The sequence below is a fragment of the Hyalella azteca genome, unplaced genomic scaffold, assembly GCF_000764305.2.
Source record: "Hyalella azteca isolate HAZT.00-mixed unplaced genomic scaffold, Hazt_2.0.2 contig13886, whole genome shotgun sequence".
Classification (NCBI taxonomy): Eukaryota; Metazoa; Arthropoda; class Malacostraca; order Amphipoda; family Hyalellidae; genus Hyalella; species Hyalella azteca.
In genome coordinates, this window is record NW_025943791.1 from 50482 (window position 1) to 68094 (window position 17613).

The following is a 17613-nucleotide window of genomic DNA, read 5'->3' on the forward strand; positions in this document are numbered from 1 at the left end:
CAGTAATTGAGTCTCAAATACTGAGTTAATCTTTTGACACAAGTTAGTACAGACTATCACCTAACTTCCTAGACTGTCGCTTATAAGCCGATCTCTACAAATAACGAGTGAGAGCTTAAAACGATAATTTATGAAGCTGCTTATGAAGATATTTGTCCTTCAGTTTCAAATTCAACCAGTTGTACATTGTCAAAATGGCACATTCATGCACTATAGATACTATAGCATCTATAGTATCATTATCGAGCTCTCGGTTTTTCCGCCAAACAATTTCAATGCGAAAGATAAACCTGAATATATACTGAACGGAACAATAAAAAGATAAACCAAAATTTTCAAAAAACCCGATTCGCACTCAAAGTTTACTTGACGAGAGTAACGCCACGCCGGGAACCAAACGAGAACTGAACAGGAACCGAACAGTGGCCGAACAGGGACCGGACAGGGACCGAACTGAGACCGAGTAGGGACCTTACGGGACCGAATTAACAAGGCCGAACAGAAACCGAAAAGTGACCGAACAGAGGCCAAGCAGGGACCGAAAGGGCCGAACAGAAAATGAACAGGAACCGAGCAGGAACTGAGTGGCTGGGTGAGGGACCGAGCTGAAATCGACCGAAGACAGAGTTGGGGCCGCGCGAGGACCGAGTGCATGAGGACAAAGTTGGGACCGGTACATGGACGCAGCTTGTTTACACCGGCCGGACGCTCAGCGACCCGCGCAAGCCAATCTCAACGCCAACGTCGCTGATGAGATGCGGCCGCCTCTTTAATTGCCGCGCAATTTTGCCTGGGTACCGAGCGGCGCTTCCGAGCTGGCGTCGATTTTAATTAACTGTGTTCGAAGTTTGTGTTAACTGTTGGAAACTGTGTTCGAAGTTTGCGTTAACTATTGTAAACTATGTGCGAAGTTTGTCTTAACTGTTGGAAACTGTGTTCGAAGTTTGCGTTATCTGTTGTAAACTATGTGCGAAGTTTGTCTTAACTGTTGGAAACTGTGTTCGAAGTTTGCGTTATCTGTTGTAAACTATGTGCGAAGTTTGCGTTAATTGTTGGAAACTGTGTTCGAAGTTTGCGTTAACTGTTGTAAACGGGGTTCGAAATTTGCGTTAACTGTAGAAAACTGTGTTCGAAGTTTGCGTTGACTGTTGGAAACTGTGTGCGAAGTTTGTGTTAACTGTTGGAAACTGTGTTCGAAGTTTACGTTAACTGTTGGAAACTGTGTTCGAAGTTTGCATTAACTGTTGGAAACTGTGTTCGATGTTTGCATTAACTGTTGGAAACTGTGTTCGAAGTTTGCGTTTACTGTTGGAAACTGTGTTCGAAGTTTGCATTAACTGTTGGAAACTGTGTTCGAAGTTTGCATTAACTGTTGGAAACTGTGTTCGAAGTTTGCATTAACTGGTGGAAACTGTGTTCGAAGTTTGCATTAACTGGTGGAAACTGTGTTCGAATTTAAGTTTGCGTTAACTGTTGTAAACTATGTGCGAAGTTTGCGTTGACTGTTTGAAACATGGTTCGAAGTTTGCGTTAACGGTTGGAAACGGGGTTCGAAATTTGCGTTAACTGTACTGCCGTTGTGCTGTTAGGTTTAACTTTTATAGCCTTCTCATGTTGCTGAGGCTACTTTAATTCTTTATTAAACACATTTATACGTTTTACTTGTTTGGATTCATACATTAAACATGAGTTAATGCTCGCGTAGAGGCTAACTCATTCAAAATGGTCTGAGCTCGTTATTTCTTTCATTAAAGCATGAAATGCATTATTAAGTTCTTTTTTCATCCAACAAGGTCTATTGTGAGCCTCAAGAGGCTGAAAATTCTACAAATGAGAAGGGATTTTTACGTGATAAGATATCGCCCACGTTGTGTTCATCGTGCGCGATTGTGTGGAGGCGTTACTAGACTCTATACGCTGCGCGCCCCTGTAAGTTGCGTGGCTGTACCTAAACTACAGCAGCGTACAGTGTTGTAATCGATACCATATCATCGGCAATCCATTAGTCTGCGCGCGTCGTCCTGAGAAGACCGACACCTCATGAGGCGTCCCCGCTAGATCTTCATACAATCTACCGCAAATTAATCCTATCCTTTCAGGCGTGGAGATTAAAATTGCCTGGCTCCATAAATCTGTGTATTAGAGCAATACTTAATAATGATTTAAATAACCAATAGCAGTTTCAACGTTAATTAGGCAGTAAGACTGTCGTTGATTCTTAGCATCGCATAACATTCACAGCTTGTAGCAATCTCGAACACGCAACTCACTGCTCCCATTCTGCTGTTCATAACCACTTAATACCATTTATTTCTGTATTTTGCTCAAATTTTATACAATTTCATGGCAATAAATCACTTTCGCATCTTACCGTATCTCCTATGACTATTACTGAACTGTTAGCATAGAACTGTTATTAATTTTTTTATCCGTGTGTCCATTTTGTTCTGAATTTAACTCCACGACCTCTAAATTCTATGACGTGAATTGTTAATCTGAAGGCTGCGTCTCCTTGCACCTATTTTATGGTTCCTCTATTTTTTTCTCCTGATAAAGATCTGTTGCGTTGCCGCCATTAATCATCATAATAGCACCGAGTGCTCCGGTGACCTTGCTCGTTCCTCACGAAAAATTACGTAAAGAAGATCAGTTTTGTCCCGTAATTCCCGTACATGAAGTTTTGCGGTGTAGTGACAAAAATTTGTGATGTATTGCCATGGTTTGACCTTGAGACGCCAGAGTCTTTAATTATTAGCAAATACTGAGCCAATGTGGATGGATATTTTGGAAACGAAGATTGCGTAGCAACTCGTGCCAATTCAGAAAGATATTTGGGTTTCCCATCAAAGACGACGACTGGAGCTTCATACGGATGATTGAAAATTATGCAGATTTGTATCGATAGAAGTTGAATGTTTATCCAAATATTTTAATCCATTTTAAGCTTTTAAAACGCATTTCTAATAATCAGGAATTGGAGCTTACTTCTCTGTGCCACACTGACACGGAAAGGTTGCTTTATATCTTCGATTGAAAATTTTGACACTCATGTATTTGTTGCATATTAATTGTCCGCTCAAACTAGATCCCTGGATATTTAATTTGAAATTATTCAGCAAATAGGTAGTAAACTGTTACAAAGTATGAGATTTTCAAGGAACCAATGAGATGAAAAGTGTAATTACAGCTTCTTAATCATCAAGCTTTTTTATGAAGATGGTTTAAGCAGGATAGGTTATCTCAGAAGCTTCTTTAGCCATAATCTTGTGGGGTTACATTTAGCACTTGAGCGTTCCTGCCTGCTGTGTGTTGGTACATGTAAGTCAGTTAGCACATGTACGTCAAGTAAGACAGTCAATGCAGAACTTAACTTTCCAGAAATTTATTGCCATGAGCAAAGCATTTATTCCATTCAGCCATAGTATTTCTCGTCAAAACGTCGTGAAGATATACCTCCGCTGTATTTTTATTTTGCAAGCTCTATGCGTATAATTATACCAAAGTTTACCTCCATCATCGTACACGTTAGAAATTCATTGACATTTTTAACTATCAACTTGGGTATCTTAGCGACGTACGTTGCAAACAGCGTAAGTTCAATACAGAAACTTTTTCAACACGCTGCTAAATTGCAACCCTTTTTCAATTCTCTGCAGCATTGAACGAATAACTCCCGAAAAACATTTCAGCGGTCGCCCCGCCGTCGAGATGGTCAATTCAAATTAAATCACTTTCGGGAATAGAGGAAAATTTGACCTCATATCTTACTCGATCCCAGCTCTGTGCGCCAGTTTCTGATCAGAATCGGCAAGGAGGCCGGGCGGTTAAGCACAGCACAATTGTAGCAGTGAGTTGCGAGTTCGAGACCGCAAAATGCTGTGAATGTTCTGTGATGTTGAGAATCGGCGACAGGCGTACGGCCTAATATCGCTGAAACCGCTATTATTATTATTATTACTATTATTATTATTATCATTATTGTTATTATTATTATTATTATTATTATTATTATTATTATTATTATTATTATTATTATTATTATTCCCCTTTGCTTGTAAACGATAGAACAATGCACGTGATAATAAGAGATACATCAATATTCCGAAATGCTTTATGAGTTAATTTTTCATTTGATACAGCGATGAGTAATATGGACAACTATGGCAGTGGCAGTTATTCAGTTGTTAACCGATGATCAAAGGCCCGTGATAAATGCCCTAGAGTCGTATGACAGCCCGTATTTTCAACTTCATTTAATTGCTTTTATGTTCCTTTCATTGGCTCGCTATTTATCAAAACTATACAAAGCGTTATTTATATCACAGGTAATATTAGAATCTTCTTGAGTGTATGCGATGGTCTTTACAAATGTTGCTAAGGTTGTGCGTGCTGAGTGAAAATCAAAAAATAATAAATTTAGCATGCTGTGTTCTCTGCGAACTAAAACAACATTCATAAATATTGAATGCAGACGAAGCCTCGAGAATGAAGTGTTGCTGGCCTCGTTCCTTTATCCGGCATTTGGATCAAGGTCGCGACTGACATGTTCTAGCAGCGCAAATTTCTTAATTGCTTTATAAGAGCCTCATGCACTGGTTACGATTGAGATGAACGTTCTCTAATTTCCGTTGGGGCAAGTGTCAATTTCCGTGCCAGCGTCTAATTCGCTTTAAAAGAAAGCTAGCCTCAACTCAACACTCACTCGGACATCTTCAGTTTAGGTCATTTTCTCCGCATGTGACATTCTTTGTGAGAAGCCATGCTTGTATGGACAATAAATGATATTTGGTTATCCATTAGCGTCTAAGTTTATGTTTTAAGCGGGCGAAGCTGTTAAGCTTGTTGGGCATTCACTAGGATTTTTTGTCATTTTTTTATCTTTTGTTCATATGTTGCGATTTGTATACTCATATGTAAAGAATGAATAAAGAATACTCAAAAAATTGTGACAATTACTTCATTACATGTACATAGAATAGTGTTTAAATGAATTCATTCAAATACATTAGGTAAAAATGCAAATACTACGAAGCCAAGAATTCGACGCAAGGGACGTACAGGTAATTGCCACGAATGATTCTCAAAGTCGTTTCAAGTTTTTTTGCGATCGTAAATCTTTTATGATGCCCGCATGGGTAAAATTCGTAACGTTTATCAAGTCTCGTATGCGAAACTTTATAGTTATGCTCAAACAGTCAGGCTCTGCACATCCACAGGCCTGAATAATTTTATGAATGAGCAAGTCTGTTTTTATGATTGATTTTAGACATCCACATATTTATTTATACTCGAAATTGTAATAAAGTCATAAAATAAAATAATAATTGTATCATCGGAGTGGTTGAATAAGACAGTTGTGAATCACCATAAGGACTCAATTAAGCGACGAATTATTTAAATATTAAATTAAACAAATCACATTGTGAGATGGCTTAGTTGTCCCTGCACAGACAGAGAGACAACTCAACTGTAGCTTGTAGGTTAATAAAATAATAGCATTTGATGTGCGAACAAAGATCTCAAGCTTTGGTCGACCTCGGCAGAGATTAATGTTGTTGGCCTCTGGATCATAAGATTGTTCAAGTCTAGACCGACAACTGGAATAATGAAAGAGCCGCTCTGCCCACTACATTTCCAAATCAAGAAAGCACCAAGAATTTCTAAGAAATTTTATCATACAATTATGCCACTTTTCTGGATAATTCTGTTCTAGATGAGATAAATGACCACATTTGTTTCATTTGCCGTTTTTGTACGAATCATTAGAAACTTGAATGCTAAACTGCAAAATATGAATAAATAGGAACTTAAATTTCTAACTAATGATGAACGCCAAAATTAGGCATTTCTAGCTGTACCAGTTCCATTGTTTTAGGAAGCGCACGACCTGTAAGAATATCCTGTAATGCTGACTGACTTACGAACTCCTGACTTACGAACTCCTAATGCTGACTGATCTGAACTCGTAAGCGAATAATAATAAGGGTTGACGCAGGACCTGGCAAGGTGGGAGTCAAAAATTTCTTGATGATTTCCAACTTACTTTAATATGGACGGCGAATTTTACCCCAACGAAATTTTCTTTAGAATTGTTTTTGCACCAGCCGACGTGTTGATCATAACTATGTTAGCGGAAAGAAATTTACCTTAATGCTTGACCATCATGATTTGGAAAATTATTTCTTGGTTTCGTTTATTTTCAGTGCGTGAAAGAAATTGGTCAGGATGGACGGCAAAATACTCGTGTGCATCTGCTAAACGTAGCGCGTCGGCGTGGCTTTTATTTATACAGTTTTTAATTAGGCAGGATAGAAGCAATGGCGCGCATCGTCATAATGAGAAACCCTGGGGATTGAACACGAAGGTAGCAAGGAACCCACAAGTTTCTGATGACCCATCAACAAGTAACTATTCTCCCTAAAACATAAGCAACAGTGAATGACTTCAACAATATAAGTTTAATGATTAACCTTGGCACACTTTAAGTGCAAAACGTCAACTTCATCGTCAAGTTGAATAGCGACATGACGCGGTTTAATCGATCTTCAAGCCTGCCAACTCCTCTGCAGTGTCAGCAAAACCTGGCATGTTTATCGCACCGCCAGGCCCTACGCAGCCTGCTTGCCATCAAGTGCACGAAAAAATAAAGTTTTCTGCAGGGTCCGATGACGGATCTAAAATAAAGCCTTGGCCTTCCGTCAAATTTTATTCACAAAATAGAGATCAGAAATTACCGGTCACAATGAAAAGTAATTAATTATTATTTCCATGCAACTGTAAGAAACAAGTCGTCCCTGCTTCTATCAGAGACAAAGTTAATCATGTTCATTCATAATTGTACTATTGCAAATACTACTCAATATGTAGTATTTGATGAATAGTATATTGCAGGATGAATATGTATATTGCAAAATATTCATCCCTGTGCACAGATGAATAACAATCTTCAACAATTGTAATGAACCCAAGCATTACATTCTTTTAAATTCAGTTCTCTAATAATGTTATCATCAATACCTGAACGCTTAAATGGGAATGGGACGGTCGAACTCACCGACCTCGTTCAAGCAAACAATTTTCTTCTAAATTTCGTAGCAGAAACGCGTGTTTTTCAAATAAATTTCGAATCCGATTTTCATTAGTACGGGTTTTGTAATTTTCTGAACTAAATCAAAGAAATACCTGTGCGTTTTGTAATTTTCTGAACTAAATCTCAATAGTACTTGTGCGTCCCATTTCTCTGTCCGATCTTACAGTTCAAATATCGTTATGTTTCTGTCGGAACTACTCGGAAATCGTTCATTATTTCTTGGATAAGCTTGCCATTCTATAAGAATTGAGTGCCTTATGCGCTAGTATATATTCTACTTGCGGTGTGTTTTACAGCGAGGTACACGAAGGGTGTGGTCGAAATCAAGCTGTAAGTAATTGTCGATTGGCGTGCAACTCCTGACGCTCTACGTGACCAAGGTTTTACCTGCAGGCTTGTTGAACGCGTTTGATGTCTGACTTAGAGGCCACTGACCTGCGTGATAAAGTGGAGGACCTCATTCATCAGATGCGCTAACAATCGGACAAAATTTCTATAGTTTGAAAATTTCATCACATTGGTGGCGTATTATTGTATTATTTCATATATTATTATTATTATTTTTATTATTATATTTTCAATACACATAATATCCAAGAGTTCAACGTACAGTTAAGGGCCTTTACTTTAAACCAAAATAGGCTTTCTATGTAGTTATTTCCATGGCGATTATGTTGGTATACATGTAGGCGTTAATATTCCATTAAAATGAGGTGCCTATTTAAATGAACAATTGCTTATTTAATTCATCCAAAAGTGTAAAATCTTCACCACCAAAGTGAATGCAGCTGAACTACGAACTGTTCGACTGCTGTTATAAGCTGTGCCACACGTTATAAGCGATTAACACTGGTAGAACAGAAGTGTCGGCACTGAAGAAATAGGCCCATGGCCTGGTGCCGATTCTTGTACTTTTCGTTACTTAATTCACAAGGGATCCGACCTTTGGAACCCGATCTTTCCTTAGCTGACGATTGATTGAGATAGCTGCTGGACTTAATTTATTGCCTGGTCCGTAAGGTGCTAGGCATATTAAGACTGAACATATGCATCGGCATAGCTTTGTCGAGTCTGTTCTTGAAAGCGTTCATACTCGGAGCGTCAACGATGCTTTCAGGGAGGCTGTTCCACATGTCGGTGACTCGAAGCTAGAAGAAATGTTGTCGCATGGATGTGTTACAATGCAGTTTTTTTAGTTTATAGTCGTGGCCCCTGCATGGTGTTGTTTCTTGTTTGAAATTCTAGTAATCCTTCTGAGACCTTGTATATACCATGACTATACGTGTACTATACTTCAATGAGTTCCCCACGCAGACGTCGAAAACTGAAGCTTGGAAGCTTCATAATCTTTAATCTTTCCTCGTAGGATTTGCCTTTCAAGCCTGGAATTATCCTTGTTGCGCGTCTTTGAATACTTTCGACTAAATTTTTGTCCTTTACAAGTTTCGGTGACCACACGACGTTTCCGAACTCAAGGTTTGGGCGCACGACAGCAACACACAACGTCTTCATCGCTTCTGCATCTAGGACCTCGAAACAGCGTCTGATCAGTTCAAGTCGTTTATTGGCTTTATTAACTTGACCTTCAATATACTTAGAGAATTTCAACTCATTGTCGATATTAACTCCTAAATCTTTTTCCATTGTCGACTTCGACATCATCACTCTGTCGTTGCAACCGTGTCTTCTCATACTGTAATCTTGCTGTTCATTATTCTTGCCAAGGTGAATTACTTCACATTTGTCAGCGTTAAAACGCAGCTGCCACTTAATTATCAGCCCATTCAACCAATCTGTCAAGATCACCTTGCAACTACAGTACTTTTTGTGACGTATTCTTCACTGCATTATAAATTTAAACCATGGCAACCAAAACTGTACTGTTAGTCAAATATTCATCTCATTAACTATATGAGATTCAAAAGTCCTGTTATCCTTTCTTTTATTATATTTTGGTTTTGCAGAGACACTTCATGATTCCTTCGTCTGATACCAGGTCTCTTTTGGAGGTGTTGACGCGTTCAACTTTCCTCTCCGATAAAATATTTCTTAAGTTGTGTTAAAAATGTCCACTAAGAAATTCTTCGGGAGTTCTGAGCACAATATCAAGCAAAATATTCATCTAGTAAAACTTTTACCAGAAATTTAAATGTAACTTATTTGCATCGAATAAATTTTAGTGTCAGCCCAATTCACATGTATTCGGTATCCGAATCAAAAAGCATTCCCTAATGTTCTTACTTAAACCAGCATACATCATACAGTGGGGGGAAATAAATATTCGTACACTTGAAAAATCGTATTTTAATGTATGTAAATACACAAACTTAACAGGAAAAGTGATTTAAATTATGTATAGAGACGCATAGTATTCAAAANCACTGTATATTCAATGAGAAAAATTCCTCGCGCTGCTGTATAATGTTTCTCTCCATTAATTGATCATGCATAAACCATTATTTATCATTACATTAAAATCGAGCAAATTTCATTAACTAATTTACCTTCACACCGACCGAAAAGATTTCTTTCAGCAACTCACAGGTTTATTTCTGGTCATAATAATAATTGTTGTATTTACTATCGTACAATGTAAGAAAAATCACCGTTAAACGGTCTCACCAGCGTTCTAGTTGCCGGCCGGCACGTGAAAAGAAGCACCGTATGGCCGTTTTTATTCAAATTTAACGCTAGAAACCCGTACCATGTCTGGAAAAAAACGGATAAAATGTTTATTTTCACGTGGCGGCCGGCCAGTAGAACGCCGGTGAGACCGTTTTTTACCGTTTTTTTCGAACAGTGTATTTAATTAAGTTCCAACGAGTCTTAAAAGTGAATCTTTACTTCCAGCGAATGGCCAAATAAGACACCTTGCCTAACTTTGATATTCTGCTGCTGTATATATGTTACGACGTATATACATGTTACGTTTATAATGGCGAGTCCTGATACCTCATTTATTCGTCGCAATCATCATCTATACAATACAATATTTTTCAATAGGGTTTAATATCCCGCGATCATAATACTTCAACAGGGAATCAACAATGGCCTCGTGAGCTGAAAGTTTCATGGTAGTCGATCACGTTACGTGGAAGAAGATCATCCATGTTTCATTCTTTGTCTTTGTGCAGCCGGACTATTGAAGGAATCTAATGGAAGAATGAACACACCCAAGTCTTTGTGCTTGAGACAAAGAACCTTTGGTGCATAGTGTGTGCCCGGCAGTAAGGAAGGCATGCACCTTAAACCTAACATCACAATAAACCTTCCTCAAGGTGGGTACGTACACTTATCAAAACTCATGGCCCTAAGCTATAAAAGATGAATCACCGTTATTTCAAAATGGCAGGTTTATGTGATGGTAGAGTTTGTCATTATGCATACACAATCACTATAGCGCTCATCTGACTGGAATGGTTTGGCCTCCTGGACAACGAACCATCGCTTCCTTCATCGGATTACAATGGTTTAGTTACATAGACAACAAACCACCGCTTCCATCATCGGATTACAATGGTTTAGCCTCCTAGACAACAAACCACCGCTTCCATCATCGGATTACAATGGTTTAGCCTCCTGGACAACAAACCATCGCTTCCGTCATCTGACTACAATGGTTTAGCCTCATAGACAACAAACCATTGCATTGTGCTAGCTACCATTCGGTTCACGCTGCACCTCTTTGCAAAGAATGATCGATGCTCGCAACTGAGAATAATGATACGTGCGCTCACCCACGCAGCACATCCTTAGGGACCGCAAGGCTTGAATCCTAGCATCAGGGCGGCCGAGCGCTGCTGGTCGATTAGGTAATTTGCCTCTACGTTATTTATACCAGCATTTCACTCTCGCGCTCGCTCACGTAGTGCCGGCATCCTGTTTTCTCAATAGTTTTGTTAGTTGATGTTTATGGTGAGTGAGTATAAACTTGTGAGCTCGTGCTGATATTTGAATTTTCTCTGTTACTGAATAAACGCGTATTTCAGGGATTTATAAAGACGTATTTCAGGGCTTTATAAACACGTTTTTCAGGGCTATATCGAATTGGGTTTTATTTCATCTGCTACGTCGATTTTTTTATAAATGAAAATCATTTGATGATTTAGAATGAGTATATTGTTGTAGAGTTCCTTCAATTAGAAAATTATTCAAAAATTTCACGGTTCTTATTGTACCAATTCTTTTATATTTATTTACCAAATAAATGGCCGAACTAACAATGTACAATCCTTCAGGAGTACAGTAAAGAACTACACAAAACAACAAAACTATGCAAAAATTGTAAAATTATTCAAAAAATATAGATATATAGAGTAACATAATGATTATTATAGATGTAGAAACATTAGATCACAAACAAGTTGTGAAGGATTTGGCTCGGTGCTCAAATTGAAATCATAATAGCTCCAAGACGGCTGGCGGCCGCTTACCATGCGACCATGTATGGATTGCTAAGCCTTCAACTGCACTTCAGAAAACTTATGTAAGTAAAACTTTACTTAAATCAGGTTTCAAGCTACCTCATCTGTATTAAACATTAAATTATGCCTCGGTTTCGTGCTTTTTAAATTATTACATAAATATTTGTTATAGTCAATAACTATCAGACGATATTTCTAAACATCCATTAGGTGTACTTAATCAGCATATTTAATAGAAACTAACCATGATTGTTGTTCGGTAAGACAAATTTTAAATTTATAAAAAGGGCCCAACTGCGAGATCTATGACGTGCAGACGCCTCATTTCAGCAGCGAAGTGTCACTAGATTTTAAAGACAAGGAGGCTGAGGCTTCTAAGATTTATGATCTGTTTAAAATGACTGGTTGCATGATAATTTATTGAAATATTATAGGCTAGCTACATCATTTTTTTGTCACTTCCTGTAACGAGTTATTTTAACAGATGAACATAAAATTATTTAATGGTGTAAAGTATATTATGGGGGGGATGAAGCCCCTCTAAAATAAGCCTAATAACACATCCACGGGCCCCTCTGCTGAACAGAAATCGCCAACACCAGAGGCCACACTTTCAAAAATCGTTAAGTGAACGTAAGTACTTACGCTCTATTTTCTTTTCCATGATTGGTAGATTTTGCTTGAAAGGCCGTCAATGATTGGTTCATGAACATACGATCTCCTAACTTTTTTTGAAAGTATAGGCCCTGCTCAATTGTATAGACGCATAGGATCATATGCTCCTGTGTAGCCGGGGTAAATCTTGCATTAATGAGGCTGCCAGACTTGAATCCTACTTCCATTGTGGCCAGTAATTGCGAAGCATGGCCATGACGGGCAGTTTTACGTACGCTACACATGAAGTCTTCGTACGCCCATCAGACTGGAATTTATCTCGTTGCTTCAGAAATGAGTTATTGTCTGCAAATGCCAAACTCCAAATTGAAGGGACATGTGCTAGAATTATTCAGAGTGCTATGACAGTGACTTGTTAGATTCTTACTTTGAACGACTCTTTTCGTATTACCAAGCAATTTCGGAGAACTACTGTATCTTCGCCTTGTTCTTAGAACCGTTCAAGGAAAATAAATTGTTCCCAATTAATGTTTTGATTGCGCGCACGTGCTAAACTTTTTAGTCAAACTTTATGAATTGTTTAACGCATGAAAAATGTGCCCCATTTTCACGCCTATACGCAAGCAATGCATCTAAATTTCTCAGCCCAACAGTCGTAATATATTACGTCATTGGAGGCATGTGCGTTGATGATAACTGTGACGTCGTAGAAATGTGCGTCGATATTAAAGGCGACGTCGTAAAATATTCATTAATCTCAACCGCGACTTCGTAGAAAACTGCGTCGTTATTAACAGTGACGTCGTGGAAATGAGTGTTGATATCAACAGGGACGTCGTAAAATGTGCATTAATATTAACCGCGACGTCGTAGAAAAGTGCGTCGTTATTAACAGCGACGTCGTAGAAATGAGTGTTGATTTCAACAGCGAGCGACGTCGTAAAATGTGCGTCGATATCAACAGTTTTGTCATAAATGTGCACGATATCAACCGTGACGTTGTAGAAATGAAGCGTATAGATGTAAATAGCAACATCGTAAAAATGTGCATTGATTTTAGCAACGACGTCGTAGAAATATGGATTAATTTTAACAGCGTTGTAGTAAAATTGTGCATTGACTTCAACAAAATGAAGTCAATGCACAATTCAACTAAAATGAAGACAAATGATATTACATGCAACTTAATTATCTACTTGTTACAAGCTCATAATTAATTTAATTTAATGAATTATCTAGTTCATATAACCTCATTGACAGCAATTATCGCATCGATAATTTACTTTATTTGTTTCATTGATGATATAATAAAATAATTCATTACAGGAGCACATTCGAATTCATTAATTCAAATATTGGTTGCCACTCTTCCTAAGAATTATAATGAAGTAAATTTGTATGCTTTCTTGATACAAAGCAATACTGGAAGAGAACCTCTAGCACGCCCAGATCAATTACTCTCCCGAACCCCAGAATCAAGGCCAACAATTCCAGCCTCCACTGGACTGTGCAAATGTTCTCGTGAAGTTTACAAACCAAAGAACAACACATTTAACATAAATAAATAACTGCATTCTAGCTTATACAAACATTGGCTCAATAGACAATTGTTTTATTCTCTGAAATTCTGAAGTTATTTTGATTGGGTTAACATTCGTATAAAATTTCCACGACTGTTGTTCTAAACGAATCCAATTCTAATTCCTTTAAACGAATCCAATTCTAAATCCTTTGTACAGAGCGTCTCTTCGAGTGGAATCCACTGTGAAACGAGTCCTCGATGCAAGATGCGGGTGCAAAATGCTATCCATCTTGATATTTTTCTTTCATTTTAATTTAGGTCGTTCTCGAATTATTGGTGATGGATTCATAACAATCTTAGGCAGTGAATTACAATGAGAAAATGAAAACTAGAGAAATTGTTTCCACACGTACGTGGCCGTATTTTGATTGCAATTGATATTTTAGCCTTCAATGCGTGGCCATATTTGAAGGCAATTAATATTGAATCATCTTCAAGATATACCTGCAAAAATTTGTATCATTAGTTTACCTAAATCTCATATTAAACTTAATTGAATTAAATGGGGTGAAAAATGTCGTACGTGTAAATTCGCCACATTTTGATGTGAAATGTTTCCAGGGAAATTAAAGCAAATTTCTGGGCATTTTCTTCGGAATTAAATTTAAGATATTCTTATTTTAACTCGAATAATTTAGTTTAAAACCCTCTGCTCAGAACGACTCATACTCGCATCACAACAAAATCTGCTTGTGCTTCCAATTTAATTTCAGGTCACTTGATCAGCTGCTCAGGAAATTTATACCTATTTTTAATGGACTTTTTGCCGTAACCACAATGATCTTTGAAAACAAGGTTTTGACGAAGAATTTTTAATTTTAATTCGTTTCTGCGGTCAAATATCGAAGTTCAAAAACGCTCAACTAAGCCAATTCGTTTAGCTTATTAGGAGTCGGCATTAGGAGCTAAACCTGCAGGATTGTGCGGCAAATGGCAATGCCGGGGCAATGATTGCCTGAAAAATGGAATGTTGAGTAGTGGTGCGGTTAGTGGTAGCGAAGAGCAGATAGATATTCTGGGATATTAATCGAAAAAATTGATTGTTGAGCGATTATGGTACGGTAAGTGAAGGAAAGAAGGTGCTCGGGTGGTCGGCATGTACACAAACCCTTGGGCGAAACGCGCTATCTGGGGCCATACTTTCGAAAAAATTGATTGTTGAGCGATTATGGTACGGTAAGTGAAGGAAAGAAGGTGCTCGGGTGGTCGGCATGTACACAAACCCTTGGGCGAAACGCGCTATCTGGGGCCATACTTTCGAAAAAGTTAAGAGATCGTAAGTTCATCAGCCAATCACTGACAAGAAAATAGATCGTAAGTACTTACGTTCACTTAGCGAGTTTTGAAAGTATGGCCCCTGGATCGTTGCGAAGGAGTTTGCTTTCCTCATTTCGCCTGTGAAGCTTTTTAGCTTATATAAGCCTTCACAAGGAAGCATTTTGTACTTTTTCTTCAAATTTTCGATGCTCTCTTGTTATGTATTTTTTGTATGCTCTTCTGTGAATAAAGAATAAAGAAGAAAGAAAGAGTTCATCCCATGGCAAGGATGTATCCTTGCTTAATAGTTCAACCCATTGCAAGGATGAAGCCTCGGGTAAAAATTTCTCCCATTCATAAAAACCGGTTTTTTAGCTCTTGCGCAACGTGAAAAGTTTACCAAGAAAATTACATTGAAACGCTCTGATTGTAAATCCATTTATTTACCTAAAGCTTAATGCTGATTGCAATATTTGAAGCTCAAATGCGCGAGTGTTCAGTGCGAAAGTTATGCGTATGCCGCCTGAACGAAGGCACGAATAACTTGATCATAGGGTAATTTTTACTGCATGGATACACGAGAACAAATTTGCAGCGAGGCTTGTAATGGAATTGATGTCCAATGAATACTACACTTACGATCAATTCGCCACATCATGTCTCGTCTCTTCTCAAGATATAGGGAATAGATTGCAGGTCTTCACCGGACTGCACTTGCTTTTTCCACAAAGTCTCAAAGGTTTCCATTTTCCCGTTTGTTAGGATCGCCAATTTACGGAGACTTAAAAATTCATTGAAGCTTGCCCAGCCTTGTATCGTCGTGACGCAATTTGGAGCTCTATTCCAAGGTCGGTCGTCTCACAATCTGCGCCAAGCGTCTTAAAGAGTTCGGTATCTTTGTGCAAGTATCTTCACGTGGGTCAAGTATATTGACGTAAGTATCTTCAAGAAAGTCTGGTATCTTGGTGCAAGTATATCTTCACGTGGGTCAAGTATATTGACGTAAGTATCTTCAAGAAAGTCTGGTATCTTGGTGCAAGTATCTTCACGTGGGTCAAGTATCTTGACGTAAGTATCTTCAAGTGGGTCCGATATCTTGGCGCAAATATCTTCAAGATAGTACTACATGTTCTATTTTTCTGAAGTGTCAGATTTGTTTAATTTTTATGGGGCCTTATACTCAGAACTTTTTTATGTGGTACAAACAAATCGCGATGTTTCTTTAATCCACAATTTTTTAATACATTTTTAAGACATATCTTGATAAAAAATAAAGTTTCTTTCTATACAATACAACACATGCAGCAATATATTTTATAAAGCGCTAATGTCTTTCAAAGCCTGTGACAGTTATTAAAATCTAATGCCCTCTCACGGCGGAGTTCAAGAGCTTTCAATTTACGGCCAGAAATTGGCCAACATTAAAACTCTTTGAAGTCGAGGCTGTGAAAAGATGTCGTCCTACTGATCCGCCTGAGCCACTTGACTCTATCAAAAATAAATTTTTGTATGAACTTTTCTGTCAGAAATAACCTACGGGAATTAATAAAAGTGACGTGACCGACCACTCTTTTCTTGCGCTTCTTATCATCCTGGAGGGTTTGTAAGCTCCACTGCAGTGCAGGCTTCGCCCGTAATCATGTACTCAATGAACATTATTGGTAGAACATCATGACGTATTTGAAATAATGCTAGAGTTATCTTTAAATTCGAACTCATTTCAAATCTTGATCTGAAGTTATGAACTATTTCTTGAGAACTCACGTCATTGGTGACCAATATACTCGAGCTTTGAAAGTCCATTAGTGATGTAGAGGAGAGCGTCCATCAGTGATATAGAGGAGAGCGTCAATTAGTGATGTAGAGGGAGGCGTTCATCAGTTCAGTGAACAAGAGCGTCCATTAGTGATGTAGAGGGAGGCGTTCATCAGTTCAGTGAACAAGAGCGTCCATTAGTGATGTAGAGGGAGGCGTCCATCAGTGATGTAGAGGAGAGCGTCCACTAGTGATGTAGAGAGAGTCGTGCATCAGTGCAGTGGACAAGAGCGTCCATTAGTGATGCAGAGTGAGACGTCCAGCAGTGATGTGGAGAAGAGCGTACATCAGTGATGGGGATGGACACCCATCTTTATCGAGCAAGGCAATACCCAAATTCAGTCGCTATTTCAAGATGCTTAAGTCCAGCGGAACTGTCTCTCATTTGATGCACGTTTAATCAACTCCACCAAGCCTCTTGTGTAATTTAAATAGCTGTTTCAGCTGAAAAAATTCTTGTTCGTACAAGCATTTGCTGTCATTTGACACGTGCGAAAGAATTTTTACACATATGAAGCTTTCTACGGTTACGGTTATTGTGCTTAAGTGAGAACGTACATGTATGTGATTTACTTAATTATCTATTTAGAGGAACAGTGCGGTCATTTCTATCTCATGAGCTTGGTTCTGGTGAAACAATGCGATCAGGAACATCATTTCATCATCATGGCATCATCATGGCATCATCTGAAGCAAATCAACTGCGCTTCCGTCGAGCGGAATTCAAAATCGTCAAATGAACGGTAAGTTCGACAAAACGAAGGGTGCAGCCACAAATTAATTCCAATGACCCAAGAACCGTGAAATTCTGAACGATTAACTTAAGCCCT